Here is a 13,163-nt window from a genome sequence, read left to right as displayed (position 1 = left end):
AAGGAAGTGGATATCTGAGTAAGGGGACAAGTAAGAAGACAGAAGGTTAGAGTATTTGAGAGGGGGCTTTGAATGGAGATTATAGGGAAAGGTTTAGAAAACAAAGGAGGGGAGGAGAAAGAGGATCTGAGGGGGGTCAATGGAGAGGGAAAGGGTCAGAGAGAAAGAAGGGTCAGGCAGAAGGCAATTTTGGTGGCTCCAGAGGGTCCCTTTAGCTCTGGAAAACCAGCCTTCCATTCACTTTTCTTTATTATATTTCATCATCTTGGCAGAGACATATCCCTAAGCCTAGGCCTGGTCCGGAGCCTCTAAGAGCTCACAAGTTACAGAGTCTACACCATAAAAGAGCCTGAAACACAATATTAGACCCTAGATATGGTTAGGAATCAGACAAATCAGAAATAGGCTCCCACCCCATCCTCCACTCCCAATTAAACCCTTTCAACAGTCCCCACAAATGACTCTTCCCTTCCAAATTGATTCCCCTCCCCCACCTTCTCCTCTCAGTCTCCACTGAGCCCTTCCTCCACTGACTCCTCTCCTCAATTCTCCAGGGACCCAACCCAGATTTAGAATCATACAAGTTTAGAGAAGCTGAAAAAGATCTTAGAAATTATTCAGTTCAACTCTCCTCAATTTTCAGAGGAGGAAACTGAGGCCCCCATAATGGGCATTAGCCTGAAGTTAGAGAAGCCAGATCTGACACCCCAACAGAAAATGCCCGCTTCATGGGCAGACCCCCCACTACCCTAAGCTGAAGGAACCCCTGAATGAGGTGGCAAGATCTGAACAGGAATCACATGAGATAGGCTGAGATGTCTATTTTTGGAGAGAATGCTCCCAATGGTGAGGTCACGAGACTAGCTGTGGATATACAGGCTCGAGCTAGAACTAAACCAAAGTCCCTGCCCTCAAGGAGCTTCAGTTCTCTTGGGGGATAATATAATATGAACACTGATAAGTAATTCCACAGCATGAACAAGTGATACAAAATCACTTTAAGAGGAAGGGAGCTCTAACAATGGGAGAAGGGTAGTGGTAGTAGTAGGTGGGAGTGCAGTGTAGTCAAGGATAAAGAAACTGGTCTCGCAGCCCGAAGACCTGGGTTCACCCCGTCTTTTACACAGTGTGAGACCCTGGACAAGTCATTTAATTTAGACCAATGGCATTAACTCACGTAGAAAGAGCATATATCCTGTATCCACTAAAAAAGTATATGTAGGATCTTTATGGCTCCATATTGACTTAGAAAACTATATATTAACATCTCTTACTGCATTTTTTTTTGGGGGGTTGCTAAAAATTTCCCAGTTACAATTTAATGATTCCCTATCAGAATTCAGAAGGGTCTCTTGTACCAGGTTTGACTCCCGGCTCTGTTTTGAAGAAACAGGGAAGTTTCTTCATTACCAATGAAACCCCAGACCCAACCCCTCTATTTGAGGGTATAGTAAGTGCATAAAGAAAGGGCCAGCCAGAGGGGCTGCTGAGGCGGGGGATGACACCAGGGAGGGATTCTTTTGGCCATGACTCAATGTCAGTCCTTAAAGGGAAGAGCTCGAAGGCTGGAAGCGACATTAAAGGCCAGGGAGTCCCCTGGGAGCCGAGAGGGGAGAGGAACCCTGAGACCTTGGGCACGCTGGGAAGGAGGATGCTGGGGAGCCTGAGCAGATTAGCCTGCCAAGGGAAGTTGGAGGGCTTGACTCAAGAGTTTGTGGGCAGTGCGGGCCTGGGCCTGACTGCTTCCAGTGCCAAGCAGAAGTGATGCAAGCCTCTGAACAGCTCAGCCCCAGCATTCACCTGGCAACCGGCCCCTCCCTTGGGAGCACGGGTTGGCTCACTTGTTACTTCCTTCAGTGCCTGGTACAGCAGAGCGGCATCTGAGGCCCAGCGGCGGCCCAGGGGGGAGGAAAGAGTCCTTCCATCTTGATCCTAAAGCTGCTGCTTGACTGTGGGCAAGTCCTGCTCTCAGCCTCAGTTTCTCCCTCTGTCAACTAGTCTCTGAGGCATTGGTTGGGTTGGTTGTGCTGGCCCTCCTTCCGAGTCTCAGTTTCCCTGTCTGGATAACGGGCTGGCAGTGGATAAATTGTAAAGCCTTATACAGATGGGAGTAATTGTAATCCCTGCCCTTTTCAGGGATGTTTTGTTGATGGAGATTTTTGCTGCATTCTCTCACCACCTGGCTAGAAGGCTTTCCTCTCTTCACTTGGAATGTGAGCTTCCAGATCTGTCAGAATCCTCCTGTACCTTCCAGAGGTGGCTCTCGGCTGGCAGAGCTTTCAAGAGCCTCCTCAGTGTCTCCATTTGTCAAATGAAGGGGATTAGGTCAGTGACTTCTGTGAACCTTTGGCAATCTTATCTATTGGGCTACCATTCTATACCCCCAGACAGGATGAAGCCATCAAACAGTACCAGCTGGCCATGGCAAAGAGGATGGAAAGATTCCCCTCCCCAAGAGATTCTCCTTCAGCTGGCAGTCAAGCAGTTAATGGCTGATGGGTCCAGCTTGGGCACCCCACCCCCTAATTCACAGCATCATCTCCATTCCCCAAACAAGGTGCCAGCTGGAACCAACCCAGCTTAGCCAGACCTGCTCCATCCCAAATGGGATTATTGACACCTTGGAAAGAAGACCCTCAATGCAAAAAGGGGAAGGCATGTGTCCGCAGAGAAATGCACCAGGCCCTACAGCATAGCAGGGGATCCCAGCCATATTCCAGAGTACTCACCCTGATGAGTTCTAGGTCACAGATTGTCTGAAAAATGAAGAATACCCAAGATTACACAGCTAGTAAGTGTGGGACTGTATTTGAATCCCAGTAAGGGAGTGGGACTGGGAGTAGGACACCTGTGTTCTGGTTCCAGGTTCCTTCTGTTATACCACGCTGTATCTCTCACATAACACAACAGGCGTGGATTAGACTAAGGACCCTTCCAGCTCGTTATTGAAGAGCCAGTATGATGGCCAGGAGTGGATTCCTTCTTGCAAAGTCCATTGTAATAGTCCTCCTAAGGTCCTATCACTAAGCCACTGGGCCAGCCCTCTGAGACCAAGGAGGGAGGGCCACATGACAGCCCATGGGATTCTTGGAGACCTGTCCTTTCTCCTTTGAGGGTCTTCTCTTCTGCAGGCTGGTTTCCTTGGCTATGCTCATGTCATAGAGATTCAAAGCAAGCCTTTGGTATCTAGATTGCCACCGGTTTTGCAGAGATGATGATACTTGGGCTGAATCTTGAAGGACTTGCCTTCTCAAGTAGATCACGGTCTCCTCTGGGATGGGATCTGGGTCATCTCTTGTATTCTTCAAAAAGTGTATGTCATAGGAAGCAAGTGATACTTTTTCCTAATGGAACCATATTAAAATATTCATTGAAGGCAAAGGTACTTTATTGCAATCTTTGAGGCTAAACTTGATTTTTTTTCCCCCTTTCTTTATGCCCCCAGCACTTAGAAAAGTGTCTGGCACTTACTGAGCTCTCATTTACTGATTGGCAATCCCAAGAAGAATTGTTTTTTTTTTTTTTTTTTTAACAATGTTCAAGGGACTGAGGCACAAGGGACAATACAAAACACTCCCTGTCCTCAGGTCCACTGGAGATAGCTGTTTCTTGATTTGAGTGTTCTGAAATTCTCAGGGGCCTGAACACTCAAGAGTCCTTAGTAATAGCAGGGTAACCCCCGCTAACCCCTAGCCTGGGATCCTGCAAAATACAGCAGTTTGGGAACGGTCCAAGTTCTATGTAAGAGCATCATGAGACGCAAACTAAGAAAGAGATCTTGGCTCTGAGCACACACTGAGCTTAGCAGCCCCTTCCCCACAGAGCAGACAGGCATCTAAAATTTGGAGGAGGCTCTCCTCAGGCTCTAAAGAGGAGGAGGGTCTTTAGTAGATCCTAACCCTGAGTACAGTGCCTGAAGATCCTCACTTTACATCAGTCAAGTATGAGAGTTGTCACTGGGAAGTAACAGTGAAGGAAAGAGAATATGGGGTTCAGGCCCTGCCCTGTGCTGCACACTGAACAACTATGGGCAAAAATCCAAATGCCTGATAATACTCTTGTTTTCTTGCAGCCTTCCCATTCGGTGCCCTGGCAGACAAGGCTTCCCAGCATCTCTGTTAATGGATGACACGGGGAGGGGGGTCCTCCTCTCTGTCAAAGACCCAGTCATTTTCCTGGTCAGGTTTCATCCAATCAGTGACAGAATCCTGTGATCTCATCTTTTCCAATGTCTTCCTCCTATTCTTCTTTGAAAATTGGACTGGTTTCCTATCTTCCTCATCAAGAATGTCTTTAGAAATCATTATTTCAGGTCTTGCAGTTCAAGGACTCCTGAGGATTTCCCAAACACTTTAACGTGGGATCTACAAGATCAAAACTATTTTTATGATAATACTAAGACATTTATGTTTCTTTTTTTCTCAATGGTATTTTATTTTTCCAAATACATGTATTGATAATTTCCACATTTGTTAAGACACTGTTTAAGACACGTTTAAGACACCAAATTTTTCTCTCTCCCTCCTTTACCTCGACCCTCCCCAAGACATCAAATGGTTAAACATATGCAATCCTTTAAGCATATATTTTTATTTATCATGTTGTATAAGAAAAATCAGGCCAAAAGGGAAAAAACCATGAGAAAGAAAACAAAAAAGATGAAAATGCCATGTTTCAATCCACAGTGGACGTATTAACACCTAATATCAATCAATATGACCCATATACACCAAAGTTCTTTGATCCTTAATTTTTAAAAGTGTAAAGCTTTTTTTCCCCAAGGCAATTGGGGTTAAGTGACTTGCCCAGGGTCACACAGCCAGGAAGTGTTGTGTCTGAGGCCAGATTTGAACTCAGGTCCTCCTGACTTTAGGGCCGCTGCTGTATCCACTAGGCCACCTAGTCACTCCCTAAAGCATTCTTGAAAGCAAAAAATTTGAGGCCTGCTGATTTAGTCCATTCTCCACCCCTGACTTTTCCAGGCAAAAAATCAGTGCAGAGGGAACATGACTTGCCCAGAATCCCATAGATAATAAATAGGAGAACTCGAATTTGAGATGACATCTTTGAACTGTACAATGCGGCTCTTTCCCCACTATTCCTCCCCCTGAATCCCCACCCCCATCTCCATCTGTGGCTCTTCTCAGGCTTGGAGGAGGAGGAAGAGAGCAGAGATGGCTTATGCTGTATTTCCGTCTTTTATTTGCCTGTTTCCTACAGGATTTGCCAGCACTGGCGTTTCTAGGCTCCCCAGTGTGGGAGTGACTACCCTCCCCCAGCCCAAAAGGTCTAAAGGGCAGTCATAGGATCCCGGAGAGAGAAGTCAGAGTGATCCTGGAGGCCATTGAGCCCAACACCTCAATTTTAAGGTAGGGAAACTTAAGGCCCAAAAGAAATTGTCTTGCCCAAGGCCACACAGGTCGTCAGGGGCAAAATCTAGATTCGAACCCAGTGCTTATTTTTTTTTAACCACCTCTCAATGAATCATTCTCCCAAGTCACAGAACTTGACATTTAGAAGGGATTTGGAGAACATTTCATCCAGCCCAAATCTAAGCATCCTCTCCCCAGCCTACCACATAGAGATTGAGCCAGCCGTGAGGCAGCTTCTCAGACCCACCACTGCTGGGGCAGCCTCACCTTTGCACACAAACCAGCTGAAGGAAGGCCACAGCACCAAACAGGTGTCCCCCGAATCAAGCAGCTGTTCAGGGCTTGACAGAGAGAGGAGGAGAACGGATAAAGGAAGAGGCACCGGTGTGGGGAAGAAGGACAGGATGTTCTGCAGCCACTGGGGATGCTACACCAGGAAATCCTGCCCCAGTATCTACTCTCATCTAAGTCCTTCACCTCTTTGTGGTGGGAAGCACATGGGACTGGGAGTCAGCAGAACTGAGTTCTGATTTTGGCCCATTTGGTAACTTTGCTGTAGCACCTTGGACAAGTCCTTCTTTTCTCCAAAATTTTCTATCTGTAAAATGTGGGGGAGGTGTTGGATGAAGTAATCTTCAAATTGAGTCTAGGTTCTACTTTCCAAGGGCCTGCTTTAGTCAAGGACCCTCCCAGCCCTGACACTCTGTGTTCTCGGAGACTTCCCAGCTCTGATAAAAGGTCTAGGGCTAGAAGGAATCTTAGAAGCCATCAGATCCACTTGCTCTCATTTCATAAATGAGGAACCTGGGGCCCACAAGTGGGGACCTTGTCTTTAAGGTCATATAACTAGTCATTATAAAAGGTAAGATTTGAACTCAGAGCTTCCTGACTCCAAGGCGAGTGCTTTATCCATTACACTAGTCACCATCTCACTTCTCTGCCTCATATTCTATGATCCAGTGGTGGTTCTGGCTCTCACAGTCTATGTTCTAAAGTCCCTTCCAGTTCTTGTCTCAAATCTATAAAGCTTGCAGCTCATGATTACTGTTTGTTTTTTGGTTGTTGATGTTACTTTTTCTTGAGAAAAGGAGCTGAAATCCTCTAGCAATTAGAAAGCCATAGATGACTGGCTGTTTGTCATTTTAGCTGGGACAATGGAAAATAGGCTAAAGCTGCAGCAAGAGGTACTTAAGTTAGATATGTGAAGGAATTTCTGAACCACAATGGTTAATGGGAACTTATATCAACTCCTAACCAAAATTCTAGGATTAGGTGGGACAGATTTCTTGAATTTCAAAAGATACAGCAGAAATAAATGGTGTGTATAAGTAAGAAAACAAACTCATATGAGGGAAGCTGCATTGGAAAGCATCATGATAAAGACCTTTTGGGTGGAGATCACTGGAAGGAGATTTAGGAGCAATGTTGACATGAAATCGTACTTCAGATCAACTGGACAAGAGCAATTAGAGAAATAGGAGCCTAGGTATGATATATTAGTCAGACAGTTGACTGTCACTCAGACTCCAAAAGTTCCCTATTACCTCTAGGCTCAAATACATTCTTCTATTTAGCTTTTAAAATCCTTCACCACCACCCTTTCCAAGCTTATTGTGCATCTCCCTCTTCATGTACTCTATGGTTTCACCAAAGTACAGTGGATTGCTTCACATCCTTCATACATAACAGTCCATCTCCTGTCTTCAAGTTTTTGCACAAGATGTCTCTCATATCTTGAATACAGTCTTTCATGGTTGCCTCCTTACAATCCTAACAAGTTTCCTTCAAAAGTCAGTGGAAGCACCACATCCTACATGTCTTTTAAAAACTTTTTATTAAGATCTTTTATATATATATTAGTCTTCCCAGAGGGCTGTCACTTGTGCAAAAAAATAAAAAAATTCAAAAAGAGAGGAAAAGAGCACTTCAGCGAAAGAACCACACAACCACCAAGTGTCACAGAATATGCATTATTCCATACCTATAAGCTCCCACCTCAGCAAAGAAGAGAAAGAGGTACATTTTTTTCTGGCAGGGATAGACAGAATTCAGTTTTCTTGTAGTTTTTTCAATGTACATTGTTATACTCATTGTGTATGTTGTTTTCTTGATTCTGCTTAATTCATTTTGCATCATTTCCTTGTAGGTTTTCCCATGCTACTTGGAATTCATTTTGCTTTTAGTGAAGCATTCAGTAGTATTCCTTTATATCCATAGATCACAATTTGTCTAGTCCTTAATTAATGAACATCTTGCTTTGCTTCCTGTACTTTATTTTCACAAAAAGTGCTTCTATGATTATTTTGGTATGTGTCCTTTTTTCCCGTGTCTTTGACCCTCTTACCTAATAATGTGATCTGAGTCAAAAAGTATAGATTTTTAAACCATCTTTCAAAGCACGATCTCAAATTGCTTTCCAGAAAAGTCAATTCACATTTCCACCCATAGTTTATTAGTGTGCCTATTTTTCCACAGCCCTTCCAACATTGGCGATTTCCATCTTTTTTCCTCTTATTTTGCTGTATGTGAAGTGAAACCCATGAGAGCTTTTCTGATTCTCCTCAATGGCCTTTTCCCGCAAATTTGTTTTGTCCACGTTTTGTAAATACTGACATGTACATTTTTTCTTGATAGGAAATAGGTTCCTTAGGGGCTAAGATTGTTTTGTCTTTGTATCTCACAGGGCTTGGTATGTGACCGGCACTTGATAAATGTGTATTGAAGCAAGACCCCCAAAGAAGAGATACATTACCGCACCACCCCTTTGCCAACATAGGATGTATGTAGGTATTATGCATGGCATATATTTTCAAACATTTTTTGATGCATTGTTTAGTTTTTGCTGATTTTTTTGGAGGGAGGGAAGGAAGGCTTTTTGAGAGGAAAGGATACACATTTTAGACATATAAAAGCAACATATTAATAAAATCTCATTTTTAAGAAGCCCATTATAACTTGACTTCCTCCTACCTTTTCCATCTTCTTAAATCTTACTCCTCACCATATATTCTGTAATACAATAATTCTGGCCTCCTTGCTGTTGTTCACATAAGATACTCCTATCTCCTGACTTTGGACAAGTTTCTCCATTGGGCATCCACCATGTCTGGAACTCTCTCCCTGATCTTCGAGTCTTGGTCTCCTTGAAGCCTTGGTTAAAGTCCCATCTTTTGCCAGAAGCCTTTCCTGATCTCCCTTAATTGGTCACCTCCAATTTATCCAGTCTATATCTTATTTGCATAATTGTTTGCTTGTAGTCTCCCCCATTGGAAGGTGAGCTCCTGAAGAACAGGGACTTTTTGTTTGTATCCTGAGCTGAGCACCGAGCCTGGCACATAGCAGTTGTTTAATAATTGCTTGTTGACTAATTGGTGGGGACTTAAAACATATGTATTATTGGAATTGTCAGTAGTGGACAGAGCACCAGCTCTGGAGTCAGGACCTAAATTGGAATCAAGCATCAGATACTCATGAGCTGTGTGACTCGGGGCTGGTGCTCTCTCCACTGCTGAGCCTTTTGAAATTTGTCACCAGTGTGCTGTATTGTGGTTAAGTCGTGTCATTCAGTTGCGTCCAACTTTTCATGACTCCATTTAAGGTTTTCTTGGCAAAGAAACTGGAGTAATTTGCCATTTCCTTCTCCAACTCATTTCACAAATGAGGCAAACAGGACTAAGTGACTACCCAGCTAGTAAATGTCTGAGGCTAGATTTGGACCTAGGAAGATGAGTCTTCCTGACCCGTTGTTATGTAAACTACAGACTAGTGGATTTTGCTTTGATTTCTGGCTGTTTGGTAGTAAACAGCTAGGAAAGGAAGTGGTTGCCATTAGTTTTAAGAAAGTCAATCCAGCCTGACCTAATTTTCTTTTTAAACAAGGTTATTAGATTGGTAAATCAGAAGAATTTAAAAAAATACACAGACACAGACACACATCTACATTACATATACTTAGATTTCAGTGAAGAGCTTCAATTTTTTTTGGAGGAGAGGGGGAAAGAGAATATAATTTAGAGGATATTATAGTTAGGTAGGTTCAGAAATGACCAAAAGAATAATCATTCCTGACCCCATATCATCTTGAAAGGGAGATTCTTAATAGGCTAAAACAATGGGCCAAACTTAAAAAGAAATATCAAAATAAGTGTAAAGTTCTACACTTGGGTTTTCAAAATCAACTCCACAAATTTAGAATGAGGGAGGTAGGGCTAAACAATTTGTATGGGGGGGAAAAAGGCCTTGGAAGAGGTTCTAATGGACTGCAAGTTCAATATGTCAAATGTGAGGCTTAGCAGTTCCAACAGCTAATATGATATAAGCCCCCATTAAAAGAAAATGTTCAGTACAAAGGTGGTGAGAGTCCTTCTGATTTCTGTCTTGGTCTGACTATATCTGCTCAATCCTGGGTACCACTCTTTTTTTTAAAGTATTTTATTTTTTCCCAGTTACACATAAAAACAATTTTTAACATTTCATTTTTTAAAACTTTAATCCCAAATTTTCTCTCCTTTCCTACTCCTCTCCCTAAGATGGTAAGCAGTTTGATATAGATTATACATGTCTAATCGTGCAAAACATATTACCATATTTGCCATGTGAAATAAACAGATTCAAAAGGGGGGGACAAAAAAAGAGAAAATGAAAAAATAGTCTGCTTTGATCAGAATTTAGGCTTCATCAGTTCCTTCTCTGCAGGTGGAAAAGATTTTTTTAATGAGTCCTTTGGAATCATCTTAGATCACTACATTGCTGAGAACAGTTAAGTTGATCATATTGTTTTACTATATACATTGTACTTTGTATCAGTTCATGTCTCAACCAGGTTTTTTCTGAAATCAATCTATTCATAATTTTCTATTTAGCATCATAGCATTCCATCACAATCCTATACTCCCAATTTGTTCAGCCATTCCCCAATTAACGGGCTTCCCTTCAATTTCTAATATTTTGTCACTATAGAGAGCTATTATATTTTTGTATAATAGGTCCTTCACACCCTTCCCCTTTTTTTGTATCTTTTTGGTGTATAGACCTAGTTAGTGGTATTGTTGGATCAAAGGGTATGTACAAATTTAATTTTGGGCATAGTGGCAAAACTGAATGGTTGGATCAGTTCACAACTCCAAGTGTCCCTTAGTGCCTAAATTTCCCATCCAACATTTTTTTGTCACAGTGGCAACCTGGAAGGTGAGATGGTATCTTAGTTGTTTTAATTTGCATTTCTCTAATCAATAGTGATTTAGAACATTTTTTTTCTAATGACTATAGCTTTGATTTCATTTGAAAACTGCCTGCTCATATCCTTTGACCATTTTTCAATTGGAGGAGGGTGATTTATATTTATATTCTTATAAATTTCAATCAGTTTCCTCTATATTGAAGAAATAAGGCCTTTATCAGAGACACTTGCTGTAAAAATTGTTTCCCAGCTTCCTGCTTGCCCTCTAATTTGGCTTACATTGGTTTTGTTTGTGCATGGGTGCTATGTTTTAGGAAGGACAAATTGAAGACCAACCAAGTTGGGAGAGAACTAGAGATCATGGTATACAGAACTTTAGGGTTGTTTAAGCCTACAGATGACTTCTTAGGTAAACATGGTACAGTGGTATGAGAAAGCTTGTTATTTCTTTGTTCAAAACTTTTTTGTGATTCCCTATTATATTCCAAATTCAAGTTATATGTATATATGTAATACCTGAGGTCCTTTACAATAGAGTCATACCCCTAACTTTAAAAAAATTCAGCATTTATGTATTCTCCTCTCATCCTTTTAGACCTTGCTTTACTTAAGAAAAAAAAAAAAAAAAAAAAGCAACCAGCTCAACAAAACCAAGGACAAGGAAAAGCACAGTGGAGTGAATGGAACGTTTTAAGCCAGAAGTAGTGAATTCAATCCCATCTCTGACACACACAGCCTGGCTGTATGTCCATGGGCAATCATTTAGCTTTTAGGCAAGTAAAAGCAACCTTACGTTGACAGCAGTATTTCCTCATCCAGGGATTTTCTATATCAATGAAATCACAAGCCCAAAATCTAATCCCACACATGGGGGGAAAAATCATATGCAATGACCCATAAGCTAATAAAATAGGACTCTAGTACCTGTTATCCCTTTTATTTCCCTCCACTTTCCAAACAAAGGAGACACTTTGCCCATTTTAATATGTTCTTATACCTTCCTACTTCTAAATCTTTGCTGGGGCTCCTTCTTACTCTGGGAATACCATCTCTTCTCTTCTCATTACATGTAAAGATAGTTTTCAATGTTCATTTTTTAGTAAGATTTTGAGTTCCAATTTTTTTTCCTTCTTCCCTTCCCTACCCCCCCAAGATGTCAAGCAATCTGACAGAGTATACATGTCTTTCAAAACTCAATTCAAATACCACTTTCTCCAAGTGGCTCTTCCCAAGTTATTCTCTGAATTGCCAGGTATTTTTGCAAAAGTCATGCTGTCTACACGGAACATATCCCTTATTTACCTGCCCCCTTTCAGAATCCTATTTGTTAAGGATAGATTCAAGGGTCATCTCCATGCTGCTTTCTTTTATTCTTTTGGGGGAGCTGGGGGGGGGGAGCCTGTCTTCAGTACTTTGCATCAACTCACCTGCCCTGCCTGCCAAAGTAGACGGGAGCTTCACGAGGGAGAGCCTTCTTTTTGTCCTTCAGTACTTTGCACAGCCGAATGATGGGTCCCTTGCTCGCTTGCCCCAGGATCTCTCACAGGACTGCATCTCTTGGAATACTGCGTCTTGCTTCCTGCCTCTTAGAAGGGTGGGCTTCCCAGGAGGACAAGCACTCATGCTCTTCCCCCATTACCCCCAGAGGAGAGTGTGTTCCACGCAGTAGGTCTTCATGTCTTTCAAATTCAACTGACAGCATTTATTTTCTGTAATACTCTTGCCTTTGATGGAAACGTCAAACCATTTTTGGAGGGCTGGGAGGGGAGGCTGCACTGAACACACCTGCCTGGTACCGATATCTTTTTGTGGGTACTGGAGTCTTGAAGGAAGAGTATTTCCTCATCTTTGTTTTCTACCCCAACGACCTGGGGCTTCCAAGCTGACTCAAGGGAGGGAAGGTGGCCCCACACTCCCTCCCGCCTTTTTGCTCACCTCATTTTCTTTTCCACCAAATCCAAACTGTATCTACATTTATACCAAACACCACTCAATACTTCACCAAGCAGAACTAACACCATTTGGTTGTATATGCAAGCTTGAGAAACTTTTTATTAAAAGAGGAAATAAAAGTGAACTGTCTCTTGGTGTGGTACAAGATAGCTTGTATGTACCTGGCGGACTGGGGAAATGATCCAGAGAAGCAGATCTTAAGGATGAGAGCAGAGTAAGAAAAGCAAGGGGGTGGATTGTTGAGAATGTCTAATAATCCTTCTTCCTCTCCCGGCTCCTACAAGTCTAGGGTCTGGTCCTATGGTCATTCAGAAACTCTCAAAGAAACTGAGCCAGAAGGAACCTTAAAACATAATGGTACATTGGAAAGATCCTTAGTTATTTTACCTTCCTAGCCTGTCTCCTCATCTTAAAATGAAGGATCTGGATGAGATGATCTCTAAGGTCCCTTCTGAGTTCCCAAATGCTAGTGAACACAGCTTGCTCTCAGAGCTGAGAGGGAGCTTAGCGCATAAATGGTCAGAGTTAGAAAGCCCTCTAGAGACCAACTCTCATTTTATAGATGAGGGAAGGACATGAGATTCTTTTGAGTTCCCACTGCCTCTCCCCCACGGGGTTTCCTAGTCCCTGGAAGAATTGGAATCCAGAACTAGAATTTT

General features: G+C 42.4%; 1 long non-coding RNA gene across 1 annotated transcript; it reads left to right on the top strand.

Moving 5' to 3' along the window:
* Window positions 1–2,803: 2,803 nt before the first annotated feature.
* On the top strand, window positions 2,804–12,628 carry LOC127545164 (uncharacterized). Its single transcript, XR_007949604.1, has 2 exons — window positions 2,804–5,369; window positions 8,056–12,628. It is a non-coding gene; the product is annotated as an uncharacterized LOC127545164 (long non-coding RNA).
* The last annotated feature ends 535 nt before the right edge of the window (window positions 12,629–13,163 follow it).

The sequence above is a fragment of the Antechinus flavipes genome, chromosome 1, assembly GCF_016432865.1.
Source record: "Antechinus flavipes isolate AdamAnt ecotype Samford, QLD, Australia chromosome 1, AdamAnt_v2, whole genome shotgun sequence".
Classification (NCBI taxonomy): domain Eukaryota; kingdom Metazoa; phylum Chordata; class Mammalia; order Dasyuromorphia; family Dasyuridae; genus Antechinus; species Antechinus flavipes.
The sequence above is the reverse complement of the archived record's forward strand: the minus strand, read 5'-3'. Positions and strand labels throughout refer to the sequence as shown.